This window comes from Pongo abelii, chromosome 8 (genome assembly GCF_028885655.2).
Source record: "Pongo abelii isolate AG06213 chromosome 8, NHGRI_mPonAbe1-v2.0_pri, whole genome shotgun sequence".
Taxonomy (NCBI): Eukaryota; Metazoa; Chordata; class Mammalia; order Primates; family Hominidae; genus Pongo; species Pongo abelii.
In genome coordinates this window covers 123,799,810-123,816,749 of record NC_071993.2, presented here as the reverse complement: position 1 = coordinate 123,816,749, position 16,940 = coordinate 123,799,810, and the positions used below count along the sequence as shown (strand labels likewise).

Here is a 16,940-nt window from a genome sequence, read left to right as displayed (position 1 = left end):
TGAGCCCAGGAGTTCGAGGTTGCAGTGAGCCATGATTGCACCACTGCACTCCAGCCTGGGTAACAGAGTGAGACCCTGTCTCAGAATAAATAAATAAATTGAGACATAATTTACATAACATAAAATTTACCATTTTAAAGTGTACAAGTCAGTGGGTTTTGGATATTCACTGTGTTGTACAACCATCACCATTGTCTAATTCAGAACATTTTCATCACCCCAAAGAGAAACCCTGTACCTATTAGCAATTGCTCCTATTCCCCCTCCCCGCAGCCCCTGGCAAGCACGAATCTGCTTTCTGTCTCTCTGGATTTGCCTACTCCGGGCATTTCATATAAATGGAATCAAACAGTATGTGGTCTTTTGCATCTGGCTTCTTTCACTTAGCGTAATGTTTTCAAGGTTCATTCAGGTCGTAGCACATATCAGTACTCTATTCTTTTTTATGGCTGAATAGTGTTCTACTGTATGGAGAGAGCACATTTAATCCATTCACCCGTGGATGGATGCTTGGGTTGTTTCTACCTTTTGGTTGTTGTGAACAGTGCTGCTGCGAACACTTGTGTCCAAGTTACTGTGTAAACTTAGATTTTTGGTTCTCTTGGATATATACCTAGGAGTGGAGTTGGGGGGCCATTTGATAATTCTATGTTTAACTTTTTGAGGAACTGCCAAACTTTTTAAGGCTGTTTTTGTAGCCCTGCCTCTGAGATACTGGAGGTACAAGTGATTAGAAGAGGTAGTTACTCCCTTTTGAAAGAGGGTGCAATTAGGGAACATGGTGCCGAGAGAGAGAGTTCGCAGAGCCCTTGGTAAATTAGCCCAGACGGCATCATGCCGTCATGAAGCCACACACGGCATCAGAAGCAAAGGGGTCTCTTGCCTGGGATTTTGGTTAAAGCCCCCTTGTGGCCTGGACTTCTGAGTCTGGGTTCTGAGCCAAAGAGGCCTAAAGCACTGGTGATGGTGCAGAGTTAACCAACAACCTCCCCTCCCTTGTTTTGGATTTCTGTGGACAAATTAAAAACTCACTATGCCCCACCCCAGGCTGTTTGCAGCAGGAATGTGGGGCTGGCCTTGCTGGCTGAGGCTAGTGGGAGCAGAGAAGGGAGGGGCCTGGAGATAATGTTGGGGAGGCTCCCCAGGCCCCAGGGCCAAGCCTCCACCCAGCAGCTGGGGTGGATGACCCTCTCCTGTCTGCCCTACCTTAGCTCTGCAGGGACAGGGCTGCTTGTCTGCACCACCACTGGTGGAGGAGGGGTGCAGGATGGGAGGAAGGGGGATGAACACAGTGCCTGAGCCAAGGAGAACAGATCAGTGGATCAGCCTTCTTCCAGGCAGCCCTCTGGCGTCTTCCATTCTCTATGGCCCAGGCTCTTATCCTCTGATTGCCTCTTTGCTGCCTCTTTTCAGGACCTCGTTCCCCAGGGCCACTGTTTCCTCCAGGCCAATGAGGAGAGGAGACACTGTGAAGCAGACTCATCAGGAACCTGCTAGAACCAGATCAGCTGTCCCCGCTCCAGCCCCCAGAGGCCTGCAGCCCTCCACTCCCCACCCTAGCCCATCTCAGGGTCATGAACTGTGGGGGCAGACCCCAGCAGACGTTCCCTCCTCAGTTCCCTGGGGACTGTGTCTCCACTTCCCCACCACGATGGGCTTGGCTGTCAGCCTGATGGATCTTTCTGGGGTCGACTGGTGGATGCAAACCCAGCAGTTCCCTGGGGGCCCTACAGGTGCCAGTGTGAGCTTTTTCGTTTTAAGTTCCTAGCATTTTATTTAAAGGAAATCTCTCAACAAAATTGTTAGTTATTAAATGACAAGACCAGAGTAGGTGAGAGATTATTTGAACCAAAGATGCGTGAATGGCACTCCTTACTCCTGGCAAGAGTGAGTTTGAAGAGAAACATGATTAAAAGAATGGGATTCCCATGAGCCATGCCAAGCTGATTGAATTGTGGGGAGGAAATGACAATCTGGGTTAATTTTTAATGTCATTTCCAGGCAGTTAAAACCACTGAGGGAGCAATGAACTTTCTTCTGAATGCCTCCAAGAAGGGGACCAGGCAATCTCCGTGAGGGCTGTGGGGCAGCTTTGTCTGAAGATGCAGATGGGCAGAAGTGTCCCTTTTTTTACAAGACATTAAGTTGGAGGTGGGAGCTGGGTAGGGGCATCCAGAGGAGCTTTTGAAAAGGAGTAAAGTCCTCCAGGAGCACATTTTGGCTCCTCTCCAAGCCAGTAGCCACTTTGCTCCCAGGTAGGGCGACCACCTGTCCCTGTTGGCCCAGGACTGAGGGAGTTCTTGGGTTACAAGAATTTCAGTTTTCAACCAGGACAGTCCTGGACAAACCGGGATGAATTGGTCATCCTAACCAGCAGCCTAGGACCCAGGACTTTCAGTGTCCAAAGTGAAAAAGTCTCAGGCAAAACTGGATGAGTTGTTCATGCCCCAGTGTCAGGGAGGCTACTCATGATCACACTTGGCACTGAGGGTGGACAAGGGAGGAGAGGAGGCAGAGGAGGTGGAGAGCAGGAAAGGTGGGAAGGTGCATGTGGCTGAATGGTGAGAGGGAGTGCGTGCCGTCAAACAGGACCTGGTTGCATGAAGGATGGCCCATCTGTGCATTGGAGCCACAAGCAGCTGCGGAGAGGAATGCAGCAGTTCCACAGCTATGAAGCAATGTCCAAGTACCAGGTTGCAAGGAGGAAAAACCAAGGTGCAGAACAGCATATGGTGTGTTCCTGTTGGGCAAAAAATGGAAAGAATATGTATGTCTGTGCTTGTCTATGCTAAGGCAAGACTGGGAACACTGGGAAGAACTGAGAGGCATTTCATTGTAAACCCTCCCTAGGGGGCGCCATCACCACCCTCGAGAACAACAGGCTACAGCAGGTTTCTCAGCATCTAACTGGTGTGTCCTTCCCCACACATATGTCTTCTTTCCTTCAACTTTTAATCCTGAAAGTTCTCAAACCTACAGAGAAATTATAAGAATAGTGCAGTCAACACTCATGTACCTCTAAAAATCTTCCTTTCTGCCCTCTTTCTCTTTCTGTAAATATCTTTTATTTTTAATATGATTATGGACTCCTAGGTCTATTTTAAAAATTCAGTTTATTGTAATAAATTACTACCATTATTCCTTTTCCCCCACCATGGTCCCGGATTTGGCCGGTGGGAGCTCCTTCTTGCTGGCCTCTCTATGTTTTTAGTATTGCCTCCTTGGTCTTTCAGCACTTCTGCCACTGTATGATGTTTCAGGTTTTATTTTATTTATTTAATTAAAAATTTTTTTTTGATGTTTCAGGTTTAACTACCCCAGTCCTGGAATCAGCTATATCACCAAGGAGCCCATGTGCTTTTGGGTGGGGAATGGTATTTAGAAACCAAAACCTGGGCACTAGGTGTGCTCATTGTCACTGGAGTGTCATTGTTTCTAGGTCTTTCCAGAGAACAGAACTAAGCTGTCCTCAAAACCATGAGTACATACAGATGTGTCCAGTAGCATGCATTTACCTCACCTTTCCCCATTCTATGTTTGCATCTCTCCTCTCCAAAGTCAAAACACTGGTCCCCACATCACATCTTTACTCATTTATTCAATCCTTCACTACACAAAAAAATAGTTTCAGAATTACAGCACCAATACTTCTATCTCCAACAAGCCTGCTAAATTAAGTTCAAGATTTCTTTGTGTTCTTTTTATCATTAGAAAATGTTTATTAAAGATACTAGAAAATGTTTATTAAAGATACACAGTTAGAGTACTACATCCAAAATTACTTGAATTAATGATTTTTTTGTGTGGCTATATTGTATCTCTGCTACTCATATGATGGATAGTAAGGTTTATTTGTTTCTATTTATGCCAAATATAGGGTTTGCTCTTTAAAAACTCTTTGGATTTAAATTGATTTTCGGGTATATAAAGCACTCCAAGTCAAAACTGTATAAAAAGGTGTACAAACTATAAAAAGACATCATAAGATGTCTCACCATCATCCCCATCCCTTTCACTCTGCCCCCTCCATTTTGTTAGTTTCTAGTGTGTGGCTGTTGTGTTTGTTTTTGCAAAACTAAACATAAATATATATGTGTATTTCCCCACTCCTTTTTAACACAAAACGTAGAATACTGTCTTTATGTAGTCTTTTGTATTTTGCTTGTTTTTCTTAATATGTCCTAGAAATTGCTTCATGTCTATTGATAGGGCTTTTCTTCATTCATTTCTATGACTGCATAGAATTTCATTGAGTGAATCTACCATATTGTATTTTCAACTTGTCTATGAATGATCATTTGTGTTGTTTCCACTATTTTGCAATCACAATTCATCCTATGATAATAACCTTTTGCATCGTTGGTTTGTATTCGTAGGTAGATTCCTAGATGTGGGGTTGCTGGATCAAAGTATAAATCTATAATACATGCAGCTATGGCTTCCATAAGAGTAGTGCCAGTGGAAAGGCTTTTTCCATAGTGAGTTAGAAGGAAATTCACCACTGCCTTGGGAGCCGTAATAGAGGGTCCCATGAGGAGGACTGGGAGGTCCCATGAGACTCAGCCCTGGCACTGCATAAATCCTGACATTAACTCATTTGTAGCCTCCAGTCATAGACTTCCTGGAACACCCCACCAAAGGATGCAGGGAAGTGAGAGAGGCTCATTGCCGCCCGCCCCCCCCACCCCCCATAACGCCATGGTCCTATCAGCATCTACATTTTACTCGTGCTTTTTCTTTCTCCACAAAAGCCTGCTGTGCCCCAGCTTCCAGCCAGTGGCTTTCATAATTTATGATTATTTTGGACAAAAATAAAGCTTCAGTCTATGCTGTCCTTAAATTTGACTTTCTTAGAAACCTCAGATGATCTTTTCCAATTCGGTTGAATCTCATAACCCAAAAAAACCTCCTAGTCCAGAGCACATTTTGTTCATGAGGGAGAGAAAAATGACCCCTTTGTGTCTGCCTGGAGATGGCCCCAAGTTGGGACTGGAGCCAGCTATGTCTTTGCCCAGGGCCAAGGCCTCAAATAGAGGGTCCCCTGGCCCACCCTGCTAGGGGCAGTTCCACCCAGATTCTGGGAAGCTGGGGCCCTGCCCTGTATGCATGGAGAGACTGGATCATATCACACTATACAAACAGAAACGATGTATGCAGAGGAAAGAGGTCTGTAGAGGCTACTATCAGAATGTGAGCAGTAGTATCTGGGGGTAGGGGTTTTTCACAGGAGATTTTTCTTTACATTTCTTGTCAGTTATTATTGCTTGAAAATGATCGTGTTTCACTGGTGTCATTTGAAAACATTTTATTTTAAAATATTAGCTAAAAGATCATTTGGCTTCTCCTAGCCCACATGTACATTGAGATAGAAAAAGCCAGATCCATTCAGAAGCAGCAAGTTTCCACCATGCCTGAGTTCAAGTTGAATACTAAGTTGGGCCGCCTCCTACCAACACCAGGGTATATCTTTTCGTACCCTGTCAGCTCTGTCACCATCAGCAACAAAACTTCTTTATGCATTTACCATGTGTCTGGAGCTGTGCTAGAGGTGACCATGATGTAGCTACTGTCCTTAAAATGGTGGCAGCTGAGTATCAGGTACAGACATACCCAAGTCATTGCTGAGTGTAAAGAGAGAACTGCCCTAGAGGAGGAAAAGAGAGTTTTGTTGAATGTAAGGATGAGGGCAAATGATTACCAGGGAAGGCTTCCCAGAGGAGGGATGCCCTACCGAATTTTGAAAGAGTAAGAGTAAGGCCAGGCATGATGGCTCATACCTGTAATCCCAGCACTCTGGGATGCTAAGGCAGGTGGATCATTTGAGCTCAAGACCAGCCTGGCCAACATGGCGAAACTCTGTCTCTACTAAAAATACAAAAATTAGCCAGGCATAGTGGCATGTGCCTGTAGTCCCAGCTAGTGGGGAGACTGAGGCAGAAGAATCGCTTGAACCCAGGAGGTGGAGGTTGCAGTGAGCCGAGATTGTGCCACTGCACTCCAGCCTGGGTGACAGAGCGAAACTCTATCTCAAAAAAATAAAAAAAGAAAGAGTAAGAGGAGTTTCTAAGGTGAGAAAGAGGACCAGGGTGGGTTTTCCAGGCAGTGTGGAGATGCAGGCATGTGAGATGCAGAGGATGTGGAGTAGGAGGGGTCATGGGCCATGCTGGACCTAGAGCGTGGCCATTGTGACTTCATCCTGTAAGGGATGAGGAGGAAGTCAAGATTTAAAATAGAGGCAAGCCATGATCAGGTATGTATTTTACAAAAAAAAGAAAAACATACACACCTTTGCAGCAGGGTAGAAATGGATTAGGGGCGAGGGATTGGGACCAGAGGCAGGGAGACGAACTGACAGTCATCCAGGTGGGAAGTGACAAGGTCTTCATCTGAGGAGGTGCCCACAGGGCTGATGAGGAGCCATTTTGGAAGTCTGTATGGTCTGGTGACCACCAGGATAGGAGAGTGAGGCAGGGGACAGGCCAGGCGGCTTATGCTATGCCAAAGGTCTGTGAGGACAAGGGCCATGCTGTATTTGGAGCCTAGCACAGTGCCTGGCATGTGAAAGGAACTCAGTGAATATTGGTATATAAGCTGCAAAAAACTGGGCTGTCATTCAGGCCAGCCTTAGCACAATGTTGCATTCAAAGACCAGCACAACATCCAAAAATAATTGAAAGCAAATTAAAACTTTCCTGTAGTCTCTCAAGAAAATATAAAGGGGAACATTCTTAACATCCAGCAAAACCTGAAAAATCCTTTTTTTTGTTATCGCTGCCTGCTTCTCCCTCCCCACCTCTCATTTTCTCATATTCCTGATAGCCACCTCTAGCATCTGTCTCCTCTCTAGGCTTGTGAACTTTCTTCTTAGGGTCTGTTCTGTTTTTCCTTCCACCTTCACCTTTTAGATCAAGGATTTTGTTTTGTTTTGTTTTGTTTTTGTTTTGAAACAGTCTGGCTGTGTCACCCAGGCTTGAGTCCAGTGGTACGATCTCTGCTCAAGGTAAGCTCTGCCTTCTGGGCTCAAGCTATCCTCCAGCCAGACGTGCACTACCATGCTTGGCTAATTTCTTGGGGTTTTTATTTACTTATTTATTTATTTATTTATTTATTTTTAGACGAGTTCTTCACTATGTAGATGAGTTCCTCACTAGTTAGCCTGGCTAATTGTTGTTGTTGTTGTTGTTTTTTTGAGATGGAGTCTCTTGCTATGTTGCCCAGGTGGGAGTGCAGTGGTGTGATCTCGGCTCACTGCAACCTTCGTCTCCCAGATTCAAGTGATTCTCCTGCTTCAGCCTCCCAAGTAGCTGGGACTACAGGTGTGCGCCCGGCTAATTTTTGTATTTTTAGTAGAGATGGTGTTTCACCATGTTGCCCAGTCTGGCCTCGAACTCCTAACCTCAAGTAATCCACCTGCCTCGGCCTCCCAAAGTGCTGGGATTACACGCATGAGCCATCGCTCCCAGCCTAATTTTTGTATTTTTAGTAGAGACAGAGTTTCACCATGTTGCCTGTCTCATCTCGAACTTCCAGGCTGAAGTGATTCGCCCACCTCTGCCTCCCAAAGTGCTAAATTACAGGCAGGAGCCACCAGGCCCAGCTTAGATCAAGGATGTTTTTAAAAATTTATTTATTTTACTTTTTTCTTTTTTTTTTAACTTCTATGAGAATTATAGTTCTTTTCCCCACGTACATCTAGCTAGCCTCTGGCTTCTCTAGTTGAACGCATATTTGCATGTATTTTATCCTTTATCTCCATTGTTATCCTAGAAACCCAAACACCAAGAAAAAGCAGGGAGAGGGGACGACTGCCTACACTTATACTTTAATACCATTTGTTTTGTTATGTGAATAAATAAGCTAATGTTTCCAGCAGATATTGGGAATATCCATCCCTTGCACTTTGTGGCATTAACAGAGTAGAAAGTACTTTCACAAATATCATTCTGTGTAATTACGCAAAAACCCTGGGTGATGCTATTAGTGTTCTCATTTTTTTAAAAAAAAAAAAAGAAAACTGAGGTGCTGAGAAGTGATGTGATTTGGAATTTGATAATTCATTGAGCAAGTACATGGGGACTTGTGGCTTATGACGAGGACCCCCGACTTCAGTGGGATTGTCTTGAGTTTGAGGGCACATTGATGTGTTTTCTTTCCAGTCCTGCTGGGAGCAAGGAGATTCCAGGGACTGACTGATCAGAGGTGTGGAGTGACTTATTTAAGGTCACACAGCTAGTCAGAGGATTGCTATGAATCCAGTTTCTGACTCTTGATCCTGGGTTCTAAACTCCAGGGCTCTGTGCACTGTTCTTAGGCTGCTACCAGCCTGGGAGAGTGAAACAGAGAGTTGTCGGTGCCCTTGAATCTGATGGGCTGGTTAGAGTTCTTTGGCTGCAAGTAATAGAGACTGAGTCGGGCTATTGAAGCTATAAGAAAGAATGTACTAGAAAGATATGGGGCAGCTCATATAATTACCAAAGAAGCTGATTAACTATGACTTGAAGAGGACAGGTTCCTGGGCAGAGGGCCTCAAGGAAGAGCTCATTCCTCAGAGCAAAAATAGGTGCTGCTTTGGCAGAAGGAGAATGAGTGGATCCTGGGTAAGCACTGTATTAGTCTGTTTTCATGCTGCTGATAAAGATATACCCAAGACTGGGCAATTTACAAAAGAAAGAGGTTTAATGGGCTCATATTCCATGTGGCTGGGGAGGCCTCACACTCATGGTGGAAGGTGAAAGGCACATCTCACATGGCGGCAGACAAGAGAACAGAACTTGTTCAGGGAAACTCCTCTTTATTAAACCATCAGATCTCATGAGACTTATTCACTATCACGAGAATAACATGGGAAAGACCCAGCCCCATAATTCAATTACCTCCCACCAGGTCCCTCCCACAACATGTGGGAATTGTGGGAGCTAAAATTTAAGATGAGATTTGGGTGGGGACACAGCCAAACCATATCAAGCACAAACTACTGAACTCCACCTGAGGAGATGTCTTCTATCCCTCTGCAACCCCAGTACTGAATGCTGTCAAAGGCACTGTCATTTACTCAACATCCATTTCCCCCTTATTCCCTGATGGAAGAGCCCTGAATTTGTTCATCCTCATGGAAGGTGACCCTGTTCCCAGCTCAGAGGTAAGCCCAGATCCACTTAAACCAATTAAGGTAACTCCATTGTCCTTGCCTGTCAGTCATTGGTTTAGACTTCAGAGTGGTCATGAGATCTAGTTCTGTCCAATAAGAAGTGAGGAGAGGTTGGCTGAGGGGATTCTGGGAAGAAAGACCCACAAGAAGACATATTAACATCTTCTTCCTCTGGACACTGAATGGCTCCAAAGCACACAGGGAGGGGCAGCTGCCATTTTGCTGACCTCCTGAGGTCAAGCTAACAGTGAAACTGGGCAGAGCCACGGAGATGGAGACAGAACTACCTCTGAAATGACTTGTTATTGAGTTAGGACTTTTGATTATTTGCAGCTGGATATACCTTAATGGATACAGAAACTTTCTTGGATAGAAGGGCAGATTTATTCTGCATTACTCCAGAGGGTGAAATTAAGATCAAAGAGAAAACAACTATGAGAGGAAGAACTGGCTGACATCTCTCTGAGGCGAGGGAATGTGCTGTTTCTTCAGGTCCTGAGTTCCCATCAAAAGAAAATCTGAAACAAGCTGGCTGTCTGGGGTGCAGCAGAAGGGGTTTCTGCATCAACATCACCTTTAAAGTTCCTTCTGACCTTGAACTTCCAGGATTCTGTTGTCAGGAACCAGGATCTAGAATTAGCCGAGGCCTGCCTTCACCCCAGAGCATTCCACAGGATCAGGCTTTTCTATTTTCTACTCATCTGAGTCCACACTCTTTATTTCCTTGGTTTTAAATTCAGTTTCTCTGATTCTTCAAAAAACCTGAGCAAGCTCTGTGTGTTGCTATCTGTTCTTAGAGTCTTTGAGAAACATTTGATAAATATATATATTATTTCTTTTTCTCTCACTTCCTCTCTTTCCCTCTCTCTAAAACGCACACACAATCACACATGTATGCACATGCACACAAACACAAATGATCCACAGGCAGAGATTCTAACTGGAAAACAGGAACCATCTCCCCCGGCCTCATATTCCTGTAACCCACGACTTCCCTGTATCATGGAGCCGTCCAGTAAGATGAGCTCTGGACTTGAAGTGGTAAGTGATGTGGGTGTGAATTCCAGCCATGCCACCTCCTGGCCGGGTGGTCCTGGGCAACTCATTTGCTTTCTGGACCTCAGCTCAGAGTTCACCTAGTGAATTAGCCTCCCAGAGCTTGGCACATAGTAGGTGATTCATAAACAGCAATCAGAAGTCACAGGGCAATGCCCAGAGGAGGCCTGGACATGGGCGGATTCAAAGGGGAATGAGTGTGGGGCAAGGGTGAGCAGAGCTAGCGATGCTTCTCAGAAGGCAGGACATGGGTCTGAAAGAGACTGAAAACCACGTATCAAGGTACCTTTGCTGAACACTGTTAGGCACCTAGCATTAAGACATCCTTTCCAACCTTGTCCTCTGCTTCTAAACCACCTATCCCACTTCTGTTGAGTGGATTTTAAATAATCATTTATTGATCCTCTTCTTATTATAAAAGAAAAACATGTTACTTATTGAAAATGTTGTGGAGGTGGAGGAGTGGGAAGAAAAAAATAAGTCACTTGTCATCTTACTATGCAGAGGCTACTCCTATTGATATGTTAGTGCATTGCTTTCCAGTCTTTTAAATGGACATATTTTATATGCACATATTTCGTAGGTAGAGAATTAGATAGATGAGATTTGTATTTATCTGGATGTGGCCATGCTAATAGATCGCTCAGTCTCTAATCAATAGCAGCTGACAATCCTTGGCTCTTTGGTGTTATCACTGTCCCTGCACATGTATGAACTCCTTTAATCTTCATCACATCCCTATGAAGTAGGTACAGTTATTATTCCCATTTTACAGGTGACCAAACCAAGGTACCAAGCAGTGCCCAAAGTCACAGAGCAAGAAATCAAACCCAAGCTGGTACTCTTAACCCTGACCTCCGCTTCCTCTCGTTCTTCCTGGTTTCAGCCTGAAAGACATTGTCTCCAGGTGATTTTGCATTTGGCCAACCTCCTGCCATGTGTGGATGATGACTGTAACTCTGGAGCGCCTCCCTCTCACTCTTTGCTGTTGAAGGGGAGGGCATTTGGAGGGAAGTCAGGTGGCCTCGGGAGAGGGGCTTGGTTGTCTACACGGGTGCACTCAGCGTCGCCCTACGTGGACAGTTTCTGGTGTCTGGATTTGATCATCAGCCCTGTCACTTGGACCTGGAGGGGTCAGCCCATGTGAGAGCTTCTTCTCCCTGGGAGACTCATGCTGTTAACCCAGCTCCTGGGACACAGGCAAAATCTATACCACTAATGTGCCAATTCACAGAGAGTACTCCAGGAATCCTGGGGGCCTCCTCCCATTTGCAGATCATCCCCCATTTCCCCCAGCTAAGCCTACTGTGGCAGAGGCGGCTTGGTTACCAGTCTGAGCACCAGAGTGGTCAGAGTTCCAGGTCTCAAACTTTTTTGCTGACCATCCTTAAACAAGTTATTGAACCTTTCCTGTGCCTCCGTTTCCTAGCCTTTAACGTGAATATAATACTATTACCTGTCTGTAGGGTTGTTGGAAGATTAAGTGAATTAAACATAATCCACAATGAGTTACATACACCGTGGAGAAGGCCTAGAAGGATGCCTGGCATCTAGTAAGCGCTCAATATTAGCTTTTGATACTGATGCAACTTTACACCTGGACTGGCCCACACTCAATTCATTGGAAGTTGTATTCTCCTGTTTTCCATCTCCCATTGAAGATCATCAACTGTGTTTTCCCACCTTTGTATTTATCCTTGTGGTCTAATACATAACAGACCCTTAATCCATGCTTGTTTTAGTGCACAAATGAGTGAATGAATGAATGAACTCCCACTATGTAGATCTATAAACCTTTCAAAACGGTTTGCAAAGTCTGAGCACTTATCAGATTCTCAAAAGAGCACAAGATTCAGAACAGGCTGAGAGGTGGCTGCAGGCCTTGGGTTATGGGGGTAGAGTGAGCCCCACCCACATGGGCCGGTGCCCAGGGGGTGCCCATGTGCCAAGGCGAGCAGGCTCAGGGAAGGGCAGCCATTCTGAGCTCACTCTTGGGGCCTCAGAAGGCCTTTTGTGGGGACTGACATTTCCTGTCCAAATGTGAAATTCCTTGGCCCCAGCACACAGTGTAATGTGTTTTCTCGAATCAAGTATTTGCTGGAGCTTGTCTGTCTCTGATCTCACAAGCACACCAGCCAGTTTGTTTTGAGAGCTGCATTTTCGAGAAAGAGTAACACAATTTAGGAGCCAAATCAAATGGCAAGAGCCAGAGTGACAGTAGAGTTAGGATACAGCCCCCCACCCTTCCCTGGAAGTGAGAGGCATCAGTCTCCGGACAGAGTTCAGAGAAAGAGGGAGACAGAAAAAGATTATAAAACCTTAAAGGAAACCTGGAAGTGGCAAAGCCTCCCTCATTATCCCTCTACCTTAGCACAACTGTTTGATCTTTCTACAGGCTAGGAGGTGTCCGTATGCAGGCATACTTTTAGTGGTTATCATCATTATATATGGGTGATTTTTCTGCTTTTAAAATTTTGTTTTCTTTTCTTTTTTGAGACAGAGTCTTGCTCTGTTGCCCAGGCTGCTGTGCAACAATCACAGCTCACTGCAGCCTCAACCTCCCTGGGCTCAGGTGATCCTCCCACTTCAGCCTCCCAAGTAGATGTGACTACAGGTGTGCCCCACCACACCTGGCTCTTTATTTTTGTATTTTTGCATTTTTTTTTTTGGTAGAGATGGGGTTTTGCCATGTTGCCCAGGCTGGTCCTGAATTCCTGGGCTCAGGCCATTCGCCTGTCTTGGCCTCCTAAAGTGTTGGGATTACAGACGTGAGCCACTACACTTAGCCTCCTCCCAACCCCCCGCTTCATAAGTGACATTTTCTCATGTTACTACACCACCCTCTTTTTTTTTTTTTTTTTTTGAGACGGAGTCTCACTCTTTCACCCAGGCTGGAGTGCAATGGCACGATCTTGGCTCACTGCAACCTCCGCCTGCTGGGTTTAAATGATTCTCGTGCCTCAGCCTCGTAAGCAGCTGGGACTACAGGCGTGCGGCACCATGCCCAGCTAGTTTTTGTATTTTTAGTAGAGACGGAGTTCCACCATGTTGGCCAGGCTGGTCTCAAACTCCTGGCTTCAAGCGATCTGCTCATCTTAGCCTCCCAAAGTGCTGGGATTACAGATGTGAGCTACTGCGCCCAGCCACCACCTTCATATTTATGTTTGTAATTTTATTCAATTGTACTCCTCGCATCAATTAACATTTAAAAATACATGGATAGGCCAAGAGCAGTGGCTCACACCTCTAATCCCAGCACTTTGAGAGGCCAAGACGAGTGAATCACTTGAGGTTAGGAGTTTGAGACCAGCTGGCCAACATGGTGAAACCTCATCTCTACTAAAAATACAAAAATTACCTGGGCATTGTGGCAGGCGCCTGTAATTCCAGCTACTCTAGAGGCTGAGGTGTGAGAATCACTTGAACACGGGAGGCGAAGGCTGCAGGGAGCTAAGATCATGCCACTGCACTCCACCCTGGGCGACAGAGTGAGATTCCATTTAAAAAAAAAAAATACATGGATAAATACAGTTGTTTTCTTTTGACATAATTTCTAAGAGAAAGATTAACTGGTTAGCATTTTCTAAATGTTACCATATGATTTCCCAAAGTATGCAACTCCTTAGTTTACGATGACTCCATCCGTGTATGTATGAAAGTATAAACTCTACTGTGATCTCATTATTAGATGTTATTGTTTTATAACTTACCCTGTGTTTAATAAGTGTTTAACCATATACACACAGAAATAAATTACTGATGGGATCAGTCATTTTGTTCATATTTTAATTTATCTGTATGTTTCTTCTTGAACATATTTCTTTGTGACTTTTGAGTATTTAGTTCTTGGACTCTGAGAGCTACAGATGCATTTATATGCACACACTTAGGCTCACATGCACGTTACACACCTGTTAGATCACATTGATGCAACCTATTTGCTCAGTGTCTATTTTTCTTCTCATCCCCAATTTTCTTCGTTTCTAAAAACCAGAAACTTAACTTTTAAAAAGTTTAATATTTTGATTTTTTTTCTTTAATTCTTCTTTGCTCTAAACTTAGACCTTTATCAAGATACTGGACAAAACAGGAAACTTAGAAAATAACAAACCTTTTGGGGGATGAAATACATAATTTTCTTTTATTTGGCCCTTTTACCTTTATCCAGATCTTAGCACTTTCCATCCTCGCAGTGAGCTGAGGGGGGATGGGTCAAGACAGTGTGTTTTCCCCCTGTTATGAGTGAAGATTGTCCAGGTACAGGCTGGTTAGGGAAGAGCCCACCCCCTTGTCCTCCCTCCCACCACACTGCCAGCCTGGGAAGGACTTCGGTGGAGCAGTTTGAGGGCATTACCTGGCTGTGTAGCTAGTGGTGACTAAATTGCTTGTAGCTGAGCCCTGCCAGGGTGGGGAGAGGAAGGCCCGGCCCGTGTCTCTACTGTGTTGCCTACTAGGGCTGCTCCTGCCCTGGCATGAGGCTGGCTCTCTTGGGAAGGTGAAATGAGGTAGCTGAGTGCTTAGCTTAGTGCCCAGCAGAAAATGAGCAAGCACCAGAGGGGAGCGAGTGTTCGTATGATTAGACTCCTAGTGATGTAGCCCTTCTCTACTGAGGAGCTCCTTTCTCTATCCTGGAGTGGGTACCACGTGCCAGACTCCAGACCAAGCACTCCACACGCACCGCCTCACTTACTCTTCACAAAAGAAACAGGACGTAGACCCATTTCCTTGAATTCTTTTAGAACACTTACTTTACTTTCAGACTCTTTGCAGGGGTTTGCCCTACAGGATCATGGAATTTGTGCTCTGGGAGGTGGGTGCCATAATTATTCCCATTCACAGATGAGGAAAATAAGGCTTACAGTAACTAAGATCATAAACTAAGAAGCGGCAAAGTTGAGATTCCACTCCAGGTCTATGACAGGCAGGATGAGGCAGGAAGAATAAGTATGATTTTTGTCCTCATTGTACAGATGGGGAGACTGGGCATCAGAGAGGTTAGGTGACCTGTGCAAAGCCACACAGCAAAAGACAGAACCTGGTCTTGGAGCCAGGGATCCTGAGCCCAGGCCGGGTGTTATCTCACCACTGATCATAGTGATAACTGCAGCTAGTGAAGTGCTCAGTGTGCCAGGTGTCTTTTTGGGGTCCTCTTGGTCCTTACCCAGGAAGAGGGATGTCCTGGAGAGTGGCTGAATGGGACACAGGCCTGTCTGAGCCTGCAGGCCTTGCCTGGTCATCCTGGCCCCACTGCCATGGGTTTGCCCTGCAGGATCATGGAATTTGTGCCAGCATGCCAGCATGCCAGCACCAGGCTGTGAAACAACAGAGTGTCTTTGTCCCCGCTCCGCTGACCACCAGATCGTACTTCCCACACGTGGCCAACATCCCTTGGCCAGCTGAGTAGGGAAGGCTGAGGACTTTTATTTTTTGTGTCATTTATTTTCTTGATTTACAGACTTTCTGAGAAAATTCTGTTAAGGAAAACATCCTAGCTGGCTTGCAAATGCATACATTCTCTTACAAAGCTCCTGCCTCACTCCGGCAGGTCAGGAGTCATTGCTGAGAGTGGCCTATAGGTAATGGCCAGTTATAATGGCTAACATTGACGGAGAGATTCCTTTGTTGCAGAAACTGGGTTAAGCATTATCTAAGGAAATGTTCCAATGGCACTAGTATAAAAGAGTTCACGTCAATCTTCCTTTACAAGTGAATCAGAGAGGGTAGATGAGTCACTCAAGGCCGCACAGCTAGGCGGGGATGGAGCAAGTATAATTCAACTCCCTAACCCACATCCTTAACTACTGCACTCCCTGCCCCCTGCTCTTTTGCTCCCTGAAGCAGAAGATAGGTGAAATTTTCTTGTAAATTTCATACATGAGGGTACTGATTGAAGTCTGCCTTGAATTTTAGTTATGTTTGCTTCTCTCTTTTTCACAAGGTCTGGGTGCTACTTGAGGGCTGGGCCTGTGTCTGGTTAGATTTTATGTGACAGCACGTGTCTGATGGAAGGAGAGAATGATTGACAGAGAGGATGAATAAGTGAGGGAGAGGCTGAATGAGAATAAATGAGGAGAGGATGAAGGAATGACCAGGTTCTTGGCTGACTTGCCGTGGGATACTTCAGAAACCACGTGACTTTAATGCAAACTTTAGGCTTCAAAGAAAGAGGGCATAGCCCCATTTCCTTGAATTGTTTTAAAGCACTTACTTGACCTCCAGGCTCTTGGCAGGGCTACTTGGTGGTTAAGCAGACGGGCTCTGGGTGACTCCTGGCTCTGCCCTTTCCAGCCCCAAGACTTCCAGCAGGTGACTTGACCTCACCACCTACAATGTCCACATCTGAAATAGAGGCCAACATAAGTGTGGACTTCTTAGAGGGAGAACTGTGAAAACTAAGTGAGCATACGTGTCGGTCCATTTTTGTATTGCTATAAAGAAATAGCTGAGACTAGATGATTCATGAAGAAAAGTGTAAATGGCTCACGGTGCTGCAGGCTGTACAGAAAGCAAGGCATTGGCATCTGCTTGGCTTCTGGTGAGGCTCAAGAAGCTTACAATTATGGTGAAGGCAAATGGGAAGCAGGCACAACATGGTAGGACCAAGAGCAAGAGACAGCAGAGGAGGAGTCAGTGAACTGAGAACTCACTCATCACCAAGGGGATGGTGCTAAGCCATTTATGAGGGACCTGTCCCCATGAGCCAAACACCTCCCACCAGGTCCCACCTCCAACACTG

At 45.3% G+C, this 16,940-nt stretch overlaps 1 protein-coding gene across 5 annotated transcripts in view; it reads left to right on the top strand.

The window, feature by feature from the left end:
- Positions 1-16,940, top strand: part of HSPA12A (heat shock protein family A (Hsp70) member 12A) — a 180,516-nt gene that overhangs the window by 81,386 nt on the left and 82,190 nt on the right. The gene's annotated exons all lie outside the window — the stretch shown is intronic.